Source organism: Lactuca virosa, chromosome 7 (assembly GCF_052849685.1).
Source record: "Lactuca virosa cultivar CGN04683 chromosome 7, Lactuca_virosa_CGN04683_v6, whole genome shotgun sequence".
NCBI lineage: Eukaryota > Viridiplantae > Streptophyta > Magnoliopsida > Asterales > Asteraceae > Lactuca > Lactuca virosa.
The window spans coordinates 73,824,299-73,844,807 of NC_136432.1; positions in this window are offsets into that span (position 1 = coordinate 73,824,299).

The window sequence follows — 20,509 nt, forward strand, 5'->3', positions numbered from 1 at the left end:
ATATGTCATGCGGAATTGATCATAACACGATGGTAAGGAGTGCAAAATGATGTCTATTGCTAACTCCTCAGGGAAGTTCACATTCAGCTTCAGTAAACGGTCCACATACCTTTGCATTTTCTGCATGTGGCGCGTGATGGGTTCACCATCCTTCATTCGGGTTGTTATCATGGAGGAGATTATTTCATATCGCTCTTGACGAGCACTTTGATGGTAGCGGTCCATCTAGTCCTGGTGCATCTCAAAAGGATAATAGTCTTCATAGGACTTTTGGAGCTCGGCTGTCATGGTGGCCATCATGATGCATGCCACTTTTGTAGCATCTATTTCATGTACCTCATATTCAGCAAGCTCTTCAGGAGTAGCAGTTGGCTCGGGTACCTTCAGCTCCTTGTCGAGAACATATTCTTTGTTCTCATATCGAGTGACCATCCTGATGTTTCTGATCCAATCTGTAAAGTTGGACCCATCAAAGATGACTCTCCCACAAAGATTCATGAGAGAGAAGGAGCTAGTAGGGTTTGAGCCAGAAGCATTGTTATTGGAAGACATCTGAAAAGAAGAGGGAATAGATTAGATTAGATATAGAGATAGTCCTTAACAAAACACCCAAATGTAATATTAAGGCTAGGACCCAACACAATATTTTATAACTTAGAAGAGGGATGTCGTAATCTAAGCTATAAGATATTTGAAGGTAGGTGAATGACGATTCACCAATTTCCACCATGAAAAACGAAATATTTAATTAGGTTTTAATTGGTTTAGAAACTCCTAGATTCTTTGAGATTCATTGAACTTTCTTCAATGGCATGTTTCAATCTCGAGTGTGCCCTTCAAGTTTTGTGACTGGGATGCCGAGGATCACAAAACAAGGTGTGAAGTAACCATGCAAATTACTTGGTACCCTTAATGTATTACCCCTCAATCGATGTTCCGGTTAACCACACACGCTCCATCGATACTATGATAAACATTAAGTCACCCTTTACCTACCTTGTTAAGTTCAAGTTAGTGTGCCGGTTAACCACACACGCTCCACTAACGACTTAAACAAAGTGTAAAGTGTAATTTCATGGATTAGCACCTTATTCACATTTTCCTAAAATAACTAAGATTGGGAATTCAATAAAGTTTAGTTACTTTAGTATTATCATTATACTTTTAATGAGAATTTATAAGTCCTTGTCCTACCGGTTCGGCTAACGACCCTCCACCGATCAAGGAAGCGGTGGGTGAGAGTGGACACCCATTAAGTTGCCATTTTATAGGCAACAACCTTATACCCCCTTATAGACCGGCTTCGTGAATGAGGCGTACGAGCGGTAAGACGACTTGATCTTATACATATATAAATATTATTAAACTTATAATATTATAAAGTATAAGGGTTGAATTTTAACTTTTAAAATTCTAGGGGTTGGAACTAAAGTTTTTAATATGACTTTACATGTTCGAAAACTTGAGGGCAAGTTTTGTAAACTTTCAAAACTTTTCATTTCTCATAACTTATGAGTTAATGGTTATTAAAAATGAAGACTCTTCATTTTTTGTAACCTATGTGTTATTTTAATGGTTATTTATAAATGTGACTTTTGGTTATCCATAACTTAAGAACTAGTTATGGACTCCATTAAAACACATAAAGATCAAGAATTAATCTAATCAATTATTAGCACATAATTTCTATGATATTCTAAACTCATATGTTTATGAATGTTCATATCAAAAATTTCAAGAATCGTAAGTACATATACAAAACTTGAAATTTTGATACGAGCTTTTGAACAAAACTTCGATTTTCAAGTTTTTTTTTTTTTTTTTTTTTTTTTTTTTTTTTTTTTTTTTTGCATCAAGTATCAAATAAACAAACCTGGCTCTGATACCACTGATGGGTTTTGAGCATTCTAACACTCCTATGGTGTACATGCAACCCTAGAAACCTTGGATCTATGTTTGACTAAGATACATGCAAATAATTATTTTTCCAAGGTTCTTATCCTAACTAGCATGGCATGGGGTACTTGAATCAAATAAAACTAGTAGAATTACTTACCTTGTAGTAGTAGTTGATTGCTTGGAGTTTGAGAGCCTAGCACCAATAATGTGGATGCCTCAAATGGAAGTCACAAATCACCACAAACTTGGAAACTTGAGAGAATAGTCACAAACTTCTTGAAATCGGCCCTCTTAGTTTACACACATCAACTAGTCTTATTTCAAGAACCAAAGCGTCCTTTATATAGTGTGGTGGATTAGGGTTACATCCATGTAAACCCTAATACCCATGTCTTTTCATTTCCATGAGATCCATGGGTTAAAGCTCCATGGAGTATCCATGGACTTTCCATGCAAGCCTAGCCCATTCCAAATAATCATTAGCCCACACTATATAAATACAAGAGCCCATATTTAATTAGTCATACTTTTGATCTCTAAATTAATTTTAAATTAATTATAGATCAACACTAATTAAATAATATGATTTTATATTAATATATTAGGACTTATAATATATTAATAAATCATAACTTATATTATTCTCAAACGATTATCCATAAATTGTTCGGGTGAAGTGCAACCCAAATGGACCATGCCGGGTCGGGTCAAGTACATACCAAATATAGTTATGGACTTAGACACTATATCCAACACATAGATCTTCACTCGACTCGTCGAGTTAACCTTTCACTCGATGGGTTACCACTGGTCATGAATCGCGGGGCAACCCGACTCGACTCGTCGAGTCCCCTTATGGACTCGGCGAGTTCCTTCCATGGCAACACTCAAATGACCTTCTGAGGTCAGATCTGTTTCTCTAACCTATAGATCTGACCTTACCATACTCAATAATCACGTAAAGGTCTGACCTTTACACTCATGCAACGTTCAATATGCTTCCTTTGGTGAAATAGCCTCTAAAATGGCAACCTAGGCTCATATCTCTAATGGAATAGCATAAAGCAGGGAGGTTGGGGCTCTCTGGACCTCTCAAGGTCCAGATACAGAGTTTAACACTCAAAGGGACATCATAAGCACATATCCAAGCCAATAAAGAATAGAGAAAACCCTAGATTCAAGGGTTCTACACCAAAACAGAAGAAGGATTCGATTTAATACCTCAAAGATGGAGTTTCCTTGCTTGAAACCACAGAATAGCAACCCCCTTGACCTTCTTTTGCTGGAATCCCCTTCTTCTTTGCAAAAACCACACCAACAAGGATTAAAATAACCCTTCTCCTCACACCACACGCTCAAGCTCACTAGGGTTTCTCTCTCTGGACTGGTAGCCGCAAATGAGGGCCATAAGGTCCCTTAAATAGGGCACAGGCCCGAGGATTTAGGGTTTCCACACACAGCGCGGACTCGTCGAGTCCACCCATCGACTCGTCGAGTCCGTTCATTAATCCAGTCAGCAAATCGCGATCCTACTCGACGAGTCTAGGCCGCAACTCGTCGAGTCCCTCCTCATAACTCAAAATAAACAATTTAAATATGGTACCTGGAAATCCGGATGTTACATTCATGCTTCCCATGCTTGGACTGGCAAAACCAACTTAGCACATAACGTAAGATAAGGTGATCATTACTTTTCTGACACTGCGGTACCATAAAAGACAAAAGTGTTTCTACTCTTCGCATCTCCTTATCTCCGGCCTTTAGTCTTCAGTCAACTAACTCCTCGCTATCACTTCGCTTCCAAAACTCTTCACTACTCAAAACAAGTCTTCGCTCCTAGATACACTTCATAGCTGATGAGGGTCACTTTTGTGTATCAACAATTTCCCCCTAAGTGACGTCGCAACTATCCTCTTCATCAATTAAGTTTGAGAAACTTAATGATGATCCACCAAAACTTCCTGACTTCAAAAATCCATTTGATTCTCCTTGTAATTTCAAAATTCACTTATTTGGTTGTGAACTTGGATTTTTCAACATAAGAGATAGTGTCTTCAAGTTGCTTCTTGGAGCATCGATGAAATGCATGACTGGAATGAAGTGTTTTTCATTATATATGGATATTTTGAAGATGATGTCGAGGTCAGAAGAGCTTGTGGCTCCTAGGCTTAGTTCTTGAATCCCTTCAGTAATAAATGGAGCATGTTTAAAAGGAGGAAAAACCATCTTTTTTCATCAAGGACAGGGTATATTTCAGCATCAATCTTCATGAAGTCATATACTAGAGCTTTGTGGATATCATAGGCTCTGGTATATGATTGTTTCATATTGTGATGTTTTTCAATCTTGTTCTTGAATACGCTTGCGATAGCGAAGATTTATTCAGGATTCATAAAGACTAATCCGGCTTGAGTGTGATGGTATTCTTTCTTGAAGCGAGAGAGAGAGAGAGAGAGAGAGAGAGAGTGTGTGTGTGTGTATTCATAGAAGATTGTGCCTTTGAATGAGCGATCTTTGAATTTTTGATTGCTTCGAGAGCATCATTCGACCAGATCACGTCAATTTTCTTTCCATGCTTGTTATGAAACAAGCTCAAGCTCTCGAACTCCATGGGAAGCCCGCGATCGTTTGGAATGTGAAGATCAAATGGTTCAAACACTGGGAAGTACTTTGCATTTGGAGATAAAGGAATACCCCATAATCCGTAGGTGGGAGGCTCAACGTATGTCAGATGAGGGACGTAGTCTGTATCTAGAAGTCTTCACATAGGATTCACCCATGAATGGATAAATTATTCATCCACTCGGATGTCAAAGGAAGCGGTTCCTCTTATGTGGCTTTGTTGGTATACGTGGATGACATTGTCATCTCTAAAGATTCAATTAAAGGCATTAATGCTTTGAAACATAGTCTCAGTTAATAATTCAAGCTTAAAGGTTTCGGAAATTTAAAAATGTTTTTGGGTCTTGAAGTAGCACGGTCAAAATCTGACATTTCAATTTGCCAACGAAAATATGTTCTTGAACTCTTACAAGATACTGGCTTTTTAGCATCAAAACCTACTTATTATCCAATGGATCCAAAATTAAAAAGCTCCATTTTTGAATTTGCCAACGAAAATATGCTCTTGAACTCTTACAAGATACTGGATTTTTAGCATTAAAACCTACTTATTATCCAATGGATCCAAAATTAAAAAGCTCCAATTTTGAAGTTGATCCTATATCTAATCCTTCTCGATATAGACGATTAATTGGTCGTCTATTATACCTCACTATAACACTCCCATATATCTCTTATGCAGTGAATAGATCGAGTCAATTTGTAACCACGCCAAGACAACCACATTTACAAGTTGTTCACCATCGTTTGAGATACATTAAACATTATCCGAGTCAAGGATTATTTTTTTCTACAAGGCCTTCTTTGCTGCTCAAAGCTTTTAATGACTCGGATTGGGCAGGATGTGTTGACACTCATCGATCTGTTAGTGGCTTTTTTGTTTTCCTAGGTGATTCGTTGATTTCGTGGAAATCTAAGAAACAAACTATCGTTTCTTGGTCTTCCATTGAAGCAGAGTATCGAGATATTGCTGCTGTAACAAGTGAACTCATTTAGCTGCGACACTTACTTCATGACTTTGGATTTCCATCGTCTAATTCAGCTTTGATTTACTGTGATAATGACTCTGCAATCAAATTAGAAGCCAGTCCAATGTTTCACGAATGCACAAAACACATAGAGATCGATTGTCATTTCATACGTGATAAAATCATTAATAAAACTGTTCATTTAATTCCTGTTCGAACTCAATATCAGTTAGTTAGCTGAAATTTTAACCAAGTCATTGCCTCGATTCAAATTGTAGCTTATCGTGTCAAATATCGTCCTTAACAACATTACGACTCCATCTTGAGGGAGGGCATATTGGAATTATAACTTAACAGACATTAGTCCACGTTAGTCTTATGTTAGGTTTGTTGTTAAGACATTGTTATTGTTAGTTGTTAATATGTTAGATTGTTAGCAATTAGTTGGGTTTATGTTATAAGACAGTGAGTAGTTTAGTATAAACTTTTATAGCTCTTTGTTAATGCAAGTTACGACTTTCAAACACTAAAAGTTTTGTATGAAGGGTTTAATATAGTAGATAAGTTGTTAAAATGCTTGAGCAAAGGGAAGAGCCGGTCTTTGTTCTTCTTCTCTCAACTTTGAAGACGAAGCAAGCCTTCATAAATTAGGGTTCATATTAGTGGTGGATTATCCACTACCTTCTTGGTTATCTCTATTTAGGGCTACATTTTGACTTGTTTTTATTTTACTTTGATATACAATTAATTAGATTTGTCTAGGAATATGGTGTTATATTTGTAGAACATGAGGGTAGCTTCACTTCACCTTTCCGCATATATTGAAACTAGCAGCTCATATATAAAAACAAAGACAATGATAAATTTCCATGATCCAATGTCATTCATTGCCTTCCAAATAAGCAAGAACCTGATTGCATGCTTGGGGTATCAGACTTAGTTGATAATTTCTGTTACTCAATTTGACAGGTTTAATCTTCTCTATGTGAAATGTTTATTTTGTATTTTTCCTGTTTCTATGTTGTGGTTTTATACTCTGAGCATAGGCTAAAATTTGTAGTTCACTGTATGGTGAACATAAACATGTCGAGTACTAAATAAACTATTTAGATGGTATGAACTTTAAATGAATGCTTATAGTGATTAGTGACCTATTCTTTTCAGATTCCATCTTTGGCTCTGGTGGATGATGTTAAGAGTTATACACAACTTAATAGTTCATCTTCACTTTATTTCATAAAGTCAAAATCTGGATGGCTGAGGGTGTATTTGTAATTTGCACTTGGAAAATCAAGCCAGGCTATCAATAACTTTTAAATTAATACAGATCAAATGCTTATTAGCAACTTATCAGTTTTGTTTCATCTGCTACTTTGGAGATGCACATTAGAATGAATTATAATGTAATGATTTAACTTGCATGTTAGATAGTTGGCAAAATGCATGAATGAAACTGATCAGATTCTCATGAAATCTACTTTTGAGTTTTTGGAATTCTATTTGCATTTACAGATTGATCTACAAGTGGTCCCTCAATTAGGTCAGAAGCTGATGAAGCACCAAAAAGAGGTTTTGTGTATCAAACCTCCTCCATTGAAGAACCAACATCATCAAGAAATATTACTTTAAGAAAATCTTTGGTAAATGATTTCTCAAACACCAAAGATGAGAAAGATTCTTGTAGCTCAATTGCATCATCATCATCATCATCATCTTCACCTACTCATTTAAGTGGGACCCTAAAGATGAAAAACAAGAATGGGATGCCATATTTTGAGTTTTCAGTCAAGAATCCACATGATGTTTGGGTGGAAAAAACATGGAATATGGGAGCTAGTGTATTGGGTGTATACATTTCACATGGCTCAAGATAGAAGAGAGTAATGTTCATTCAACTGTGGTTCAAACAATCATAAGTTGTATAATATTTGCATGATTATAGCATGAAAATAAGCTATATAAACTATAAAGTACCAAGATGTGCACTAGATATCTGCAGTGAACTCTTCATTGCAGTAAAAAGAATTCACGTGAGGAATCAAACTACACAATATTGTGTTCGAAGATTATCTTATAGCAATGTTTAGAACAAGAATATAATCTTTTCAATTGTCCAAGGTCTTTTGTTTAAGGGTATTGCACCATAGGAAGACATTTGAATTCAAATGGATATGTATTTCATGACGTTGTTATTTTGGTTTATTTTTTTAGCTATACAGGTTAATTTGGTCATTATTATATTATATACTGTACAACGTTAAATCACAAATTAAGTTGTCTGTTTCCTCGATTGCTCTAAATTTATTAACTTTTCATAAAAGAGGAGTCGACGGATCTAGCAACTCTTGTATAATTTTTTAAATTTTAAATTTTTATTTATTTATTTTCTGTATGTATACACAATCTTATGGAAATAAAATTTAATGTAAGCTCACCTTTTTTTTTTATTGTTGGTTTTAGGTATACTATCATACTTATGATGCAATATGCAGCTCTATCATAGAGAACTTCTGATTGATTTGGATTTTTCTTATTCCCATATTATATTCAAGTGAATAAATGCTGTTGCTAGCCAGGTTTTGCTTTATGAGTAAGTTGTTTATGTAAAATTTCAGGGTTCGCTTACAATTAATTTTTTTATTTACAATTAACTTTTCTATAGTAAACGGATTTATTACAAGTATATGCTAATAGACTTTCATGCTAACAAAAAAAAAGTTCGTCGATTATCAATGGAAGTTAGATAGTTGGCTTGTGCAAGGCAAATAACTTTTTCTAAATGGAGGTTCTGGTGGTATTTCTCCAAAACTCTGCACACTTTTTCTAAAGCCTTTTAATAGTTGTTTCTTTTTTATTAAATGAGCTTAATGATTCAAGCACTTAATTTGTATATCGATACATGAACGTTTCCTTTCAACTTAAATTTGGACAAAATAACTTATTACTTATTAGGTTAAGCAAAAAAAACATGTTATTTTTTTTTCTGGAACCAACAAATTTTATTAAGAAGAAAAGAAAGAAAAAAGAGCCCAACCTAACCATTGACTAGGTGGGGTACAAGACCAAAAGAATCAAGAAACAACACCACAATATACGGAGAACAAGACTTTCGACTCCAACATTACATGAGTGGATTAATACACTAATCTACCAAAACAACATTTTTAGGAAAACAACACGAAAAACATGACGGAATTAATAAAATTAGGATAGATTATACCTGAATGATGCGTCGGAATGGATTGATTGTCTGGGTTTGATATGTTTATATGAATATATGGATATGTTTGGATAGGGTTCTGCTATTCAGAAATAGAAAACTATTTCAACAGAAGAAGATTGAGATCAACTCAAATCTTAAACACTCAATTTTAGTTTGTTCTCCTATAATTTTTCCATAATATATAATATTATTTCTAGAAAAGAAATTTTTAAATGTGTTATATCTAAAATTGTGTCTTTCGGATAGTGTGAAATTTGATTTTCTTATAGCGTCTTTATTGATGTTATTTTTATTAATTAAAGCATCAAAAGTGTATCCAGATTCATTTTCTTCGTTATTAATAACTATTGGTGAGTTTTCTATTTCTTGAGACATATTTATAGTATTAAATCTTCTTACGATAAATATTTTAATTGTTGATAACTTTTTTAAATATGAATATTTAAAAACAATGGTTATTTATTATCATGTTTATGATGCTTATCATGTTTATGATGCTGCATATGCATATATTCTTATTAACGATAGATTGAATATGCAAACTAATAATAAGAATAATAAGAACGTTACTTAGCTCTGATACCAAATTGAAAAACATGGCGGAATTAATAAAATTATGATAGATTATACCTGAATGATGCGTCGGAATGGATTGATTGTCTGGGTTTGATATGTTTATATGAATATATGGATATGTTTGGATAGGGTTCTGCTATTCAGAAATAGAAAACTATTTCAACAGAAGAAGATTGAGATCAACTCAAATCTTAAACACTCAATTTTAGCTTGTTCTCCTATAATTTTTCCATAATATATAATATTTTTTCTAGAAAAGAAATTTTTAAATGTGTTATATCTAAAATTGTGTCTTTCGGATAGTGTGAAATTTTATTTTCTTATAGCGTCTTTATTGATGTTATTTTTATTAATTAAAGCATCAAAAGTGTATCCAAATTCATTTTCTTCGTTATTAATAACTATTGGTGTCATTGAAGCCATTATTAAAGAAGACACATTATTGAAGACATGTGGCCTTTCAATATGGAAAGGAATTTGTAATTATTTATGGTTTTGTCTTTTATAATTATTGTATGCAAAGTGTCGGTAGCATAGTAAAATAAAGTATGTAAGACCTTCAATACTCTAGGGGGCATTAATGTAAATAGGTTTGTCATATTGCAATCAAACGATTGCAGTTCTATTATTGTACTCGGCTCCTTTGAGCCTATAAATAGGGCCTTTGCCCATATGGAATAAACAAGCTAAAATTGAGTGTTTAAGATTTGAGTTGATCTCAATCTTCTTCTGTTGAAATAGTTTTCTATTTCTGAATAGCAGAACCCTATCCAAACATATCCATATATTCATATAAACATATCAAACCCAGACAATCAATCCATTCCGACGCATCATTCAGGTATAATCCCCCCCCCCCCTCATATCGAAGATTACTTGGTGAGTTTTTTCCACTCACTTCGTTTTTTGAATTATAAAATAAAACAAAATAAAACAAAAATAAACGAAAATAAATACTAAAACCCACTTAAATGACGTTTCTTGGATGTTCGTCGCACGTGATTAAATCATCCAATCTGTATTAATTACTACGGATGTGAGTCGTATGCGACCGCACCACGACCAAGTATGGTTTGACGTTTGTGCCCTTTGACAAAATCGGTGAGGACACCTCAAAAATATTGAAAAAAAAATCTAAAAAAAAATACAAATCATAAAATCGAGCATAATACTATATCCGAGAGAAAAAAATAGGAAATATTTTTTTTACATCAAATTTATGATCCATGATTCAATTTTAATGATGCAAAAAAAAATTTCCAATTTTTTTTTATCCCGGATATAGTATTATGCTCGATTTTATGATTTGTATTTTTTTAGATTTTTTTAAGGTGTCCTCACTTTAAAAAGAGTCCTCATCCGATTTATATATATATATATATATATATATATATATATATATATATATATATATATATATATATATATATATATATATATATATGGAAAAATGAATATACCCTTAAGAGTATATAAGCTTAGGTACCCAAACACACCATAATACGTCGTTTTGTTTGATATATTCGTTATAATGTTCTTAAACTTCAACCCCTAATTTGATTTACTTTCAAGATTTTCGAAACTTAACTATTATCTTTCTCTTACATCACATATTTTTGCCGAACACCTACTACGCTATATATATTGTAGTTGAAAATGAAATTTATGTAAGAGGAAGATAAATATGTAATTTATAAAAATCATGGAAGTAAATCAAGTTAAAAGTTAAATGATAAGAATATTAGACAATTAAAATGTATTATATGATACAAAACGACATAATATAGTGAGTTTGGTTACCTAAACTTATATATCCTTAAGGGTATATTCACTTTTCTATATATATATATATATATATATATATATATATATATATATATATATATATATATATATATATATAAAGGAAAATTCAACTTTTAAAAAAATGATAGATATTTGTTAAACTGTATGGTCAGATCAAAAGTTAATTATCTATATGTACTATATGTTGTGCAGCATGTGATTTTTAATATGCATGTACTATCTTAAAAACTTATATGAATCTTCTTGGAAATTTAAATCTATGTATTACTTTTATTTTACCAATTCTTATAAGTTTTCGTTGCTTTGCATTTGATATGGTGTAAATTGTTACCGTCCTTTTTTTAGATGGTAATATTTTTAAATCATATTCTAGAATTACAAATAAGTTAACATGCAATATTAAAGTTACGTTTTGTTCCATAATATAATTTTTTTTTATAGTTTTCATTTTTATTAATTGCAAACAAATTCTCCAGCTTAATGTACAGAATGAGTAAAATACTAGTTACGAATAATTAAGAAAACATGAACAACATTTTTATTATATTTAATTCCGAAATGTCCCTGATATTAGGTGTCGACATGAATGGAGGTAGTAGGGTTCAAATTCCTTCCTTTACGATATTTTTTATTTATACTATATATAAATTAGATGTAAGTGATATACAACCTAGTTGGGTTGATACACCGGTTTTTATATCTATATGGGGCGTGAGGTTGAGAGTTCGATTCATTTAAACTACCTTTATGGGACTAGGTTTGCCATGTAAAGGAGCTCGAACCTGAGGTACTCGTTGACATATTGCAAGTAGGCTCTTGCTAAATTCGTTTGCGGTTTCACTATATATATATATATATATATATATATATATATATATATATATATATATATATATATATATATATATATATATATATATATATATATATATATATATATATATATATATATATGTTGAGTTCGTAGTTTGTTGTGTCATCTTGTATAGTTTAATTCGCAATGTCTTTACTTAGTGTGAGTTATGATGCGATCTCGCATTTTTTGTTACCTTCAGTTCGTAGCTTTGTTGTTGACTTGAGATGCCTTTCTTTTGTAACGCCCCTAAAAATACAACCCAAAAATTTCATTTTTAAGTTTAACAATCATAAAATACACCATGTCATTTCTCCCAAAACCATGTGAACATAAAATAGTTTAGTCGTGCAATCCAACGATACATATAAAATCATCATCGGAGTCATAATCCCAAAATCACTAATGCGGAAAATCATGGTGTGATGTGATGCGATCAAGCCGGCCCTTTCCCCTTCGAGCTGGAAGTACTTGAAACCAAAACTGAAAACTGTAATCACGAAGCTTAGTGAGTTTCCCCCACCATACCACATACACATCATAAACATACTGTCAGGCATATCTGGGTGCCTGACCTACCCTGCTGAGCATACCTGGGTGCTCAACTTACCCATGTCAGACATACCGGGGTGTCCGAACTACCCCTGTCAGGCATACCGGGGTGCCCGACCTACCCATCGGTTTTATTCCAACCGATTACGGGGTCTATTTCACCCCTACCACTACCACATAAATCATGTATATCACACATAAGCATCAAACAATGCATACCACCTTAATAATTATCACAAAGACAATTACTAAGTCATATCAATACTAGTGGGCCGACATTGGTGCCTTCGACCCACGGTTTCTACGAAGGGAGACTCACCACACTGTGTATGCCGAAATCGTACTCCTTGGCTGGCTCGTAACTGCTCTCCTAAAGCATACTAAATTCCCTAATCAGTCATTGGGTCCAAATAGAACTCCCTTAAAGCCCAAACTTCTAATTCATGTCCCAAGGCAAGGTTTCCTTATCCTTGGCCTATTGGGCCTCTTTCCCCGAAGGCCCAAATCCTAATTAAATTGAGGCCCAAGTCCATCCATTTAAGTTTCAAGGTCCAATAAGGCCCAATACCATATATCCTAGGTCTAGGCCCATAAGCCTTACTCCACAGTGGGTCATGAGGCCCAACAAATCCAGGCCTAATCTTCTAAGGCCCAAAACTCCATGTTAACCACTCTGTATGCGTATGCGCGGTGTACCTGGCACGTACGCCCGGCGTACGCTGGCCTTGACCAGAAGCGGGAAATTGACCCAGTACGCGTAGCATACCAGGAGTACGCCCAATGTACTGGTCAATTTCCTTAAAACCCTTTTTGTGACTTAATCCATTAAGTCCTTACGTCCAAAACATAGATCCAGGTCCTTTAAGATGTCCTAAGCTATAAAGTTACAAATTTTATGTCTTTTCATGCATGGATGGGGATTAAGACACACATTAAGTCCATAAGCTCACTTAGTGGCCATTTAGCACTTGCATGGTTGGGGCTAAACCATCAAGATCTGATTTTTATGGTTCTAAATGCTTCCAAGAGCTCAAAAAGGCAGCTCTTATGGACATATTCTTCCAAAACTCAAAAGACCTCAAGTATGGGACCAAAATGTGACATAAAACAACCCAAAACCAAATCTAAGCATGCATTAGCCAAGTTGAAAGATTTATACCTCCAATGGGTCAGAAATGATGGCAAACTGTTGAGGTCGAATGTTATTGTCAGGTGTCGAAGGTCGTCTATGTCTTTTATAGTATCGAATGTTTTGTATGTAAGTTTGTTATAAGGGCATATTGTATCAAAGGTTTTAGTGTTTCAGTCCCTTATATTTTTTGTATGTTTTCCTGATCCCTATAAATATGGGATGAGTACTAGAGTTAGAGAGCAACTTCGCATTTAACATTGTATTCTCTAAAACATTCTCTGTACTTCAGAAAGCATAAATGAGCCAAACAGATTCTATTTAGATCTTGTGTTCTTAATTCATACTTGATTCTGATCTTGTTATTAATACTCGATTAAATCGCAACTACATTTGGTATCGGAGCGGGTGTTTTTGATTTGATCAAGAATTGGTCCTTGATGGCATTCTAGATTTGGTGATTCTTCATGTTCTTATTGATCTTCATGATTAGAGAGTGTTTTGTGTTCTAGAAATCGAATTTTTCCTTGATTTGATCCATAATTTGATTTTCTCTCTCTAGAATACTTGTTTGTACCACTTTCTCTCACTAGAATTTGGTTCATATTCACTTTCTCTCTCTATAGATCTCCTTGATTATCACTTTCTCTCTCTAGAAACCCAAGTTCATATCGTTTGATTCGAAAGGGAAGAAGCAATTATGGAGAAATGGTTGATACATAATGAAAATTTTCTAGGCGAATACATTTTTGAATCCCTTCTTTATTGCTTGAATGTTGGATTGAAAAGTGAAGATGCACTCATTTCAAATGGAGAAAATAATAAGGTTGGAGAATTAATTAGTCATCCAATTTATCAAACCAAAGATTTGTTTGATCGATTGATTACAACGTACCAAGATAGACGAAGAAATAAGAAAGAAGGTGAAGTCATAAAAGGAATTCCTCTTGCTGAATGTAAATATGGAAGCGATAAACTTGAATATTATGCAGATTGTCGTGAAGCTCGGGAACATGTTCTTGATGATCATCGTGTTCTTGATGTTCTTGATGTTCAAGGAAATGGAGTTCAAGTTGATTCTCATGAAGATGCAAAAGTTTTTTGCTCGATTGGAGTTCAAACCGATGATATTTTGTGTTCTTGTGATTCGTTTGAAGGAATGATTCCTTATCGAAAGCCGGTAATCCAAGAAATTCACAAGTATCAAACTCCAAAAGATTTGATTCAAACTTGCAAAGTTGAAGTTGTCAAGAATTAAGGTGTTCTTGAAATCAAATCTTCAAGATGCAAAAATATGAGAAAGAAAAAGAAGAAGAAGATTAAACGGAAAAACAAGCGGGTTACTCACAAAAATCATCAAATGTTGTGAATCTGAAATCCATGAAGCAAATTTGGGTTCCAAAGCAACAATCTCCAAGTGTTGCATTGAATTTTAAATCAAAACCCAAAAGTGTTGGTGGTTGTTATGAAGATGTTCTTGGATCATTGAAGAACACGAAGAACGAATTGTACAACACGCATCATGGGTGGTACAATGTTCAAATTGGAGATTTTTTCGTTCCGACAAAAGAACCAAGATCTTCTAAATTTGATTCGTTCGTTTCAAATGGATCTCGATTCGTCAAAAAGGTATCACAAATTCTCAAATGGATTCCAAAACGTCCATGATTTCGATTCGTATTTTACATTTTTCATTTTTGATCGATTTTCCTCATTGGATCTAATACGTTTCAACCCCATTGTTGATCCAATTATTTTTGTTTAGATCGAAACCAAATTCAACTCATTTTGTTTAATTTCGAAATTACTGTTCATCCAAAAATCAAATTAATTTTTGTTTGAGTAAAAATTACGATTTAAATCAATTGATAATTGATGCAAATGACAATTGTTCTTATTCCAATCATATTGAAAATTCATATGATTCATAAGGCCACAACTTAAGTCCTTTACTGTTCAGAGCCTAAATTGTCAAACTGTTAGTGGTCATATATTCAGATCAGTACATCATCTTCGTCTGTTCATCATTCTCGATCCTTTGTGCTTGATAGAATCAATGTCAAATATTGATTCATGAGATTGCTGATGTCGAAAGCCTTGTTTCTTGATAATGTTTGATTGAATCGAATTTTCCTGGTTTTAGCTTGAACTTCTTTAGCCTGATGTCGACTTCAACATCGTTCATTTCAAGTATTGGGATGAAATTGGAGTTCGATGTGAGGTAGATAGACAAACTGTTTTCGATGTAAGTTTGAAGGTTGAATTCGAACGAAGTCTTTTGCGTCAAAATAAATTGATTTTGATTTTATTTCAATGATAATGGTCGAATTTGAGTTCAACATGAACAGGTCAACTTTTGTGTGGATATTGACTGCCTTCGATTTGGATTAAGATTGGAGGTCAAAGTTATCATCATCCAATAAGGTATTAACCATATCCCTTGAAGCCCAAGGCCTTTACTCAATCCATTTATTGTCCACGATCCCGACATAAGAAACTTTTTCGAAAGAAGATGTTACACCTCTCCCCCACGTAAATTTGATTTCGTCTTCAAAATACATCTTGGATAGAATCTCTAAAAACAACATCAACATATTCCACAAGCTCCCTCTAACCACTTTGAAATCAAAGCATCTACACAGAGAAGTCTAGAGATCACTCGGAAACCCACAGTTGCCAACAAACAACCCAATAACTTGAAAAAATACTCAACCGCAACTACTAGCTCTCTCTCCTTAACTATAAGAGCCAACTTCAAGTGAAAATCACTCAAACCGGGAACTCTCAAAACTACAACCACAAACCAACTCCATCAATCATCAATCTAAGCTCTAGAAACCATGCCCTAATACTAATGATCATACATTCATCGTACTTACCTTTAGTCCCAGACTTGGAACACCATTAACCATGCAGAAAGAATACTCAAAACATCTCGATCGTGAATTTCAACAAATCGTCAAATCCAGAAATTATGCCCAAAAACCATAAATATCCACTTGAATTCTGACAAATCATCACCAATCCATTCCTCCCACGAGCATAATGTTGGTTCATACAAGAATCTCACATTGCATCCAAATTCCTCATCAAGCCAGGTGTATAGCCACTTGACAAATCATTCGAGACCTTATCAATGATCAACATGACCCAAAGTTTCAGATCCAATACCTATCTATGGTAACCAACTCCTAGTAATAGCCCACAAGCGATCAAAGACCCACAAATGTAAACATTCAGGCAGTGACTTCCGATGCACAACTAATACATGAAACAAAAAAAAACTTTTACTATCCACATGATCCAAACCAGCTGGTCACCGAGCCTCCCAACTCCCTAAAATGTCCCTACACCCAATCATGCCAATAAGACAAATGATCTGAGACCTAATAGTCTCAATTAAATGACTACCGGGTCCTACCATATGATTCATACAAACACTGGTTTACGATACATCGTAACACCCTCAAACCACTAGAACGATAACTCATTCTACTATGACGATCTTGGCGTCATTCCATCATTGTCCTGAAGACTCATGACCAGCACCACAAGGGCCTAAAGGTACTCAACCATCATCCCATCAACTTGTAGGAATCCAATCAAAATCCCTCTCAACACTAACCAAACACAACACGAGCCATACCCTTCTATAACGCACAATTCATTTCATAGTACATGCAGCTACTCAAGAAAAATCAGACGAAACATGGTTGGACACAACCAGAGAATGAGATAGGTCATTATACCCTTGTTCCAATTAAAAGGCTATAAGACAAATAAGAACCATGCCAAAAATTTGAAGCAAGTGTTTTCTCATGTAATCTTAGTCCACATACACCCCTCATGATCATATTTGATGCACTACCACAATATACACCCCTAAGGGGAAACACATAACCAACCCTAGATCTACTGCATTCCTTCTTCCTCACAACCTTACCCGAAGGGTGAAGTACCAGTAGATCTAACAAAATGACGAACCTCATCCATTAACAGAAACATGCACATGAAAGACCGAAACAAGATCCCACATCTTGATTGAAACTGAACAGATTCCACCAATACGTAATTAGCTCGGTAAAACTTCCCAAAAAAAGTTTGAAATGTTTTTCAGAACACTAGTCGGATCAATCCAGATTCCAAAATTGTCGACGCGACATGCAAAAATTGGAATTTGTGTAGATCCAAATTTACTCCTGAAAACTAAACAACACCACTCCGACATCTGAACTCCCAATAACCAAGGATAGTTGCGAAACCCGAGCCTGCTATGAACAATACTTCCATAACCAACAATTAAGGGTAACCATACCCAGAAACCAGAATATACAATGTACATATTTTGACGATAGGTTGATGCATCCATTAAACTTCAACTAATATAGCTTGAAACTTTCGAAGAACCTCAGATATTAACAATGACCAAAATGACCAACGATCAATAATGCATTGACAACTAATCCAATGATCCAATAAACTATTGAACAAAGCACATGTCTAACTAAACATACCAAACTATGAAGTTGATTGACATATCAAAAACTACCCATCCTAGACTATAGATACCAATCTATACCATGAGCTGACAAATCCCTCAACAACTGATACTCAACCTGAGCGACGTAAATGCCTCTTGACCTATTTATCGATGATCCTCCAAATAAAGGCCAAACAAACTCAAAGAGATTCTAAATCTCATATGGAGACCTCATAAACTTCCCACTCAACAGATGGACTACCATCAACCTCGACTACAAATCCCCAACCATGAATTCATCACGAGAATCATTCATAAATGCAACATGCATCATTCTCATATTTGGGATACATCAGAGAAAACAAAAGTTTTCGTTCCTAATCCACTTCCCCTGATCACTTGAAACAATCAACTAGCACCTGACCTAACTAAATTCAAAGAAAGCAGACCATTGATCTCATCAGAAGGCGACCATACCATAAGAATCCCCGTGTGCATTCCCACATTACCATACTTGCCGCCAAAAACTACAACTATCTAGCCCCATGTTGGGCCTACATCCCAAATCTGAAAATCACATGTCAGCTCTCTCTTTCCTCCGAACATGGAAAGTTAGAAGAACATCACCATTGTCATAGATAAAGACATCCCAATCCATCTACCAATCAACCAGCCTTCGGCTGCAATCCTCGAGCCGATCATCACAATCGCTTCCTTCTTGATTCCCATGACTCAGCTGGAACTATCTCGAGCAAGGCCCACGAGACCTCAAAATCAAATAAGTCACCTAGTTATGCACCATTCACCTAGGTATAAACCATTCAAACCCAAACTGACATGGGTTACTTGCGCTTAGAGTCACATTTAGCTCCCTTAATGGTGGTTTTGGTTCCATGCATGTATTAAGTCAGGTATTAAGCTCCCTTGAGCTCTAGAGTCACATTTAGCCATGCATGCACATAAAGTTGGAAACTTTATGTGATTAACCACCTTGGGGAAGTAAGATCTGAGTTTGGATCCAAGTCTTAATGCATTAAGTGATAATTTGGAAAGATGGCCATGGCTGGTGAGTACAATAGGCGTACAAGTATGTAAGCTGCGCGTACAAGCCTTCCATTATGTACGCTAAGCATACAAGCTGAATACGCCCCGCGTACTCGGAACACTTGGGCTCTTTCGTTTTGGGCATCAGTTTCGGGCTTGGTTGCGTTGTGCCATGTTGGGCCATCTGGATTTTATGGTTGAGCTGTTGTGACTTGTTGGACTTTCTTGGGTGAAGGCCCACAAAAGGAATTGGGCCCAATTTGGATAATTAGGTCATATTTGGGCCTTAGATGTTTATTTTGGATTTTAGGCCTTTGGTCATCTAGTTGGGCCTTGGCCGAGGGCCAAGCTTGAGGAAGGGTAAAAAGGTCTTTTAGCCTAATTTGGGCTCATAGTGTGAGTCACAGACTAGATGTTGATGGTTTGTCATTGTGGTATTTGATAGCGCATGGATTTTAGCGGATTTGCAGTCAAAGATTATTCGTGGGATCAGCTGTTGATGGGGGTGTTTTCTTGATATTGACAGTTCGAGGATCTGTCAGCTAGCTGTCAGGGATCTTATGTATGATTCGAGAGTACGAGGTGAGTTTCCTCACTATACTTTCGGGTCGAAGGCACCAAGGACGGCCCATTGGTTTGATATCCCGCTATTCACTGATATGTCGAGAATGGAATAAATTTGCATGATTATATGGTAGTTGCCGATATGCAAGACCGGTAGATCAGTAGGACCACCTATGATTCTGTCTGCATGTTTATCTATATATGTTTGTTATACGTCGGCATTTGGTGTTGGGTTCAGGTTGTACTGCTTCGTGCTGTAGCCAAAAAACCCTGGAGCATTCCAGATATGAGCTAAGGGCCAGGTAGGACATGTCAGACTCATATCGGAGGGCTCAGGTGCATTCCAGATACGAGCTAAGGACCCGGTTGTATGCCAGACTCGTACTGAAGACTTGAGGGTATTAGAGCAATCTAGATATGAGATGAGGGTCGGGTAGGGCATTCCAGACTCATATTGAGGGCTCAGTTGCATTCCAGACACGAGCTGAGGACCGGTTGGTATGTCAGACTCGTACTGCGAGCTGATCGTTAGTATTCCAGCCCGATGACTGGTTGGGTTGGGGAGCAATCCAGACATAATCTGTAGGCCCGAGGGCAAGCCAGACTTATGGTGTGGATCAGATATTCGACCGTCTTTTTTATGAAGGGATTAGGGTAGGATCAGATATTCGACCGTCTATAGGCTCCGATGTTATGTATGGCTAGCATACACTAGTGTTGTAGGGTCGGGTGGAAGTTTTATGAGTGGGTGTAGTGTATAGCGGGTCAGCGCAAGGAATTATTAGCCACTCTG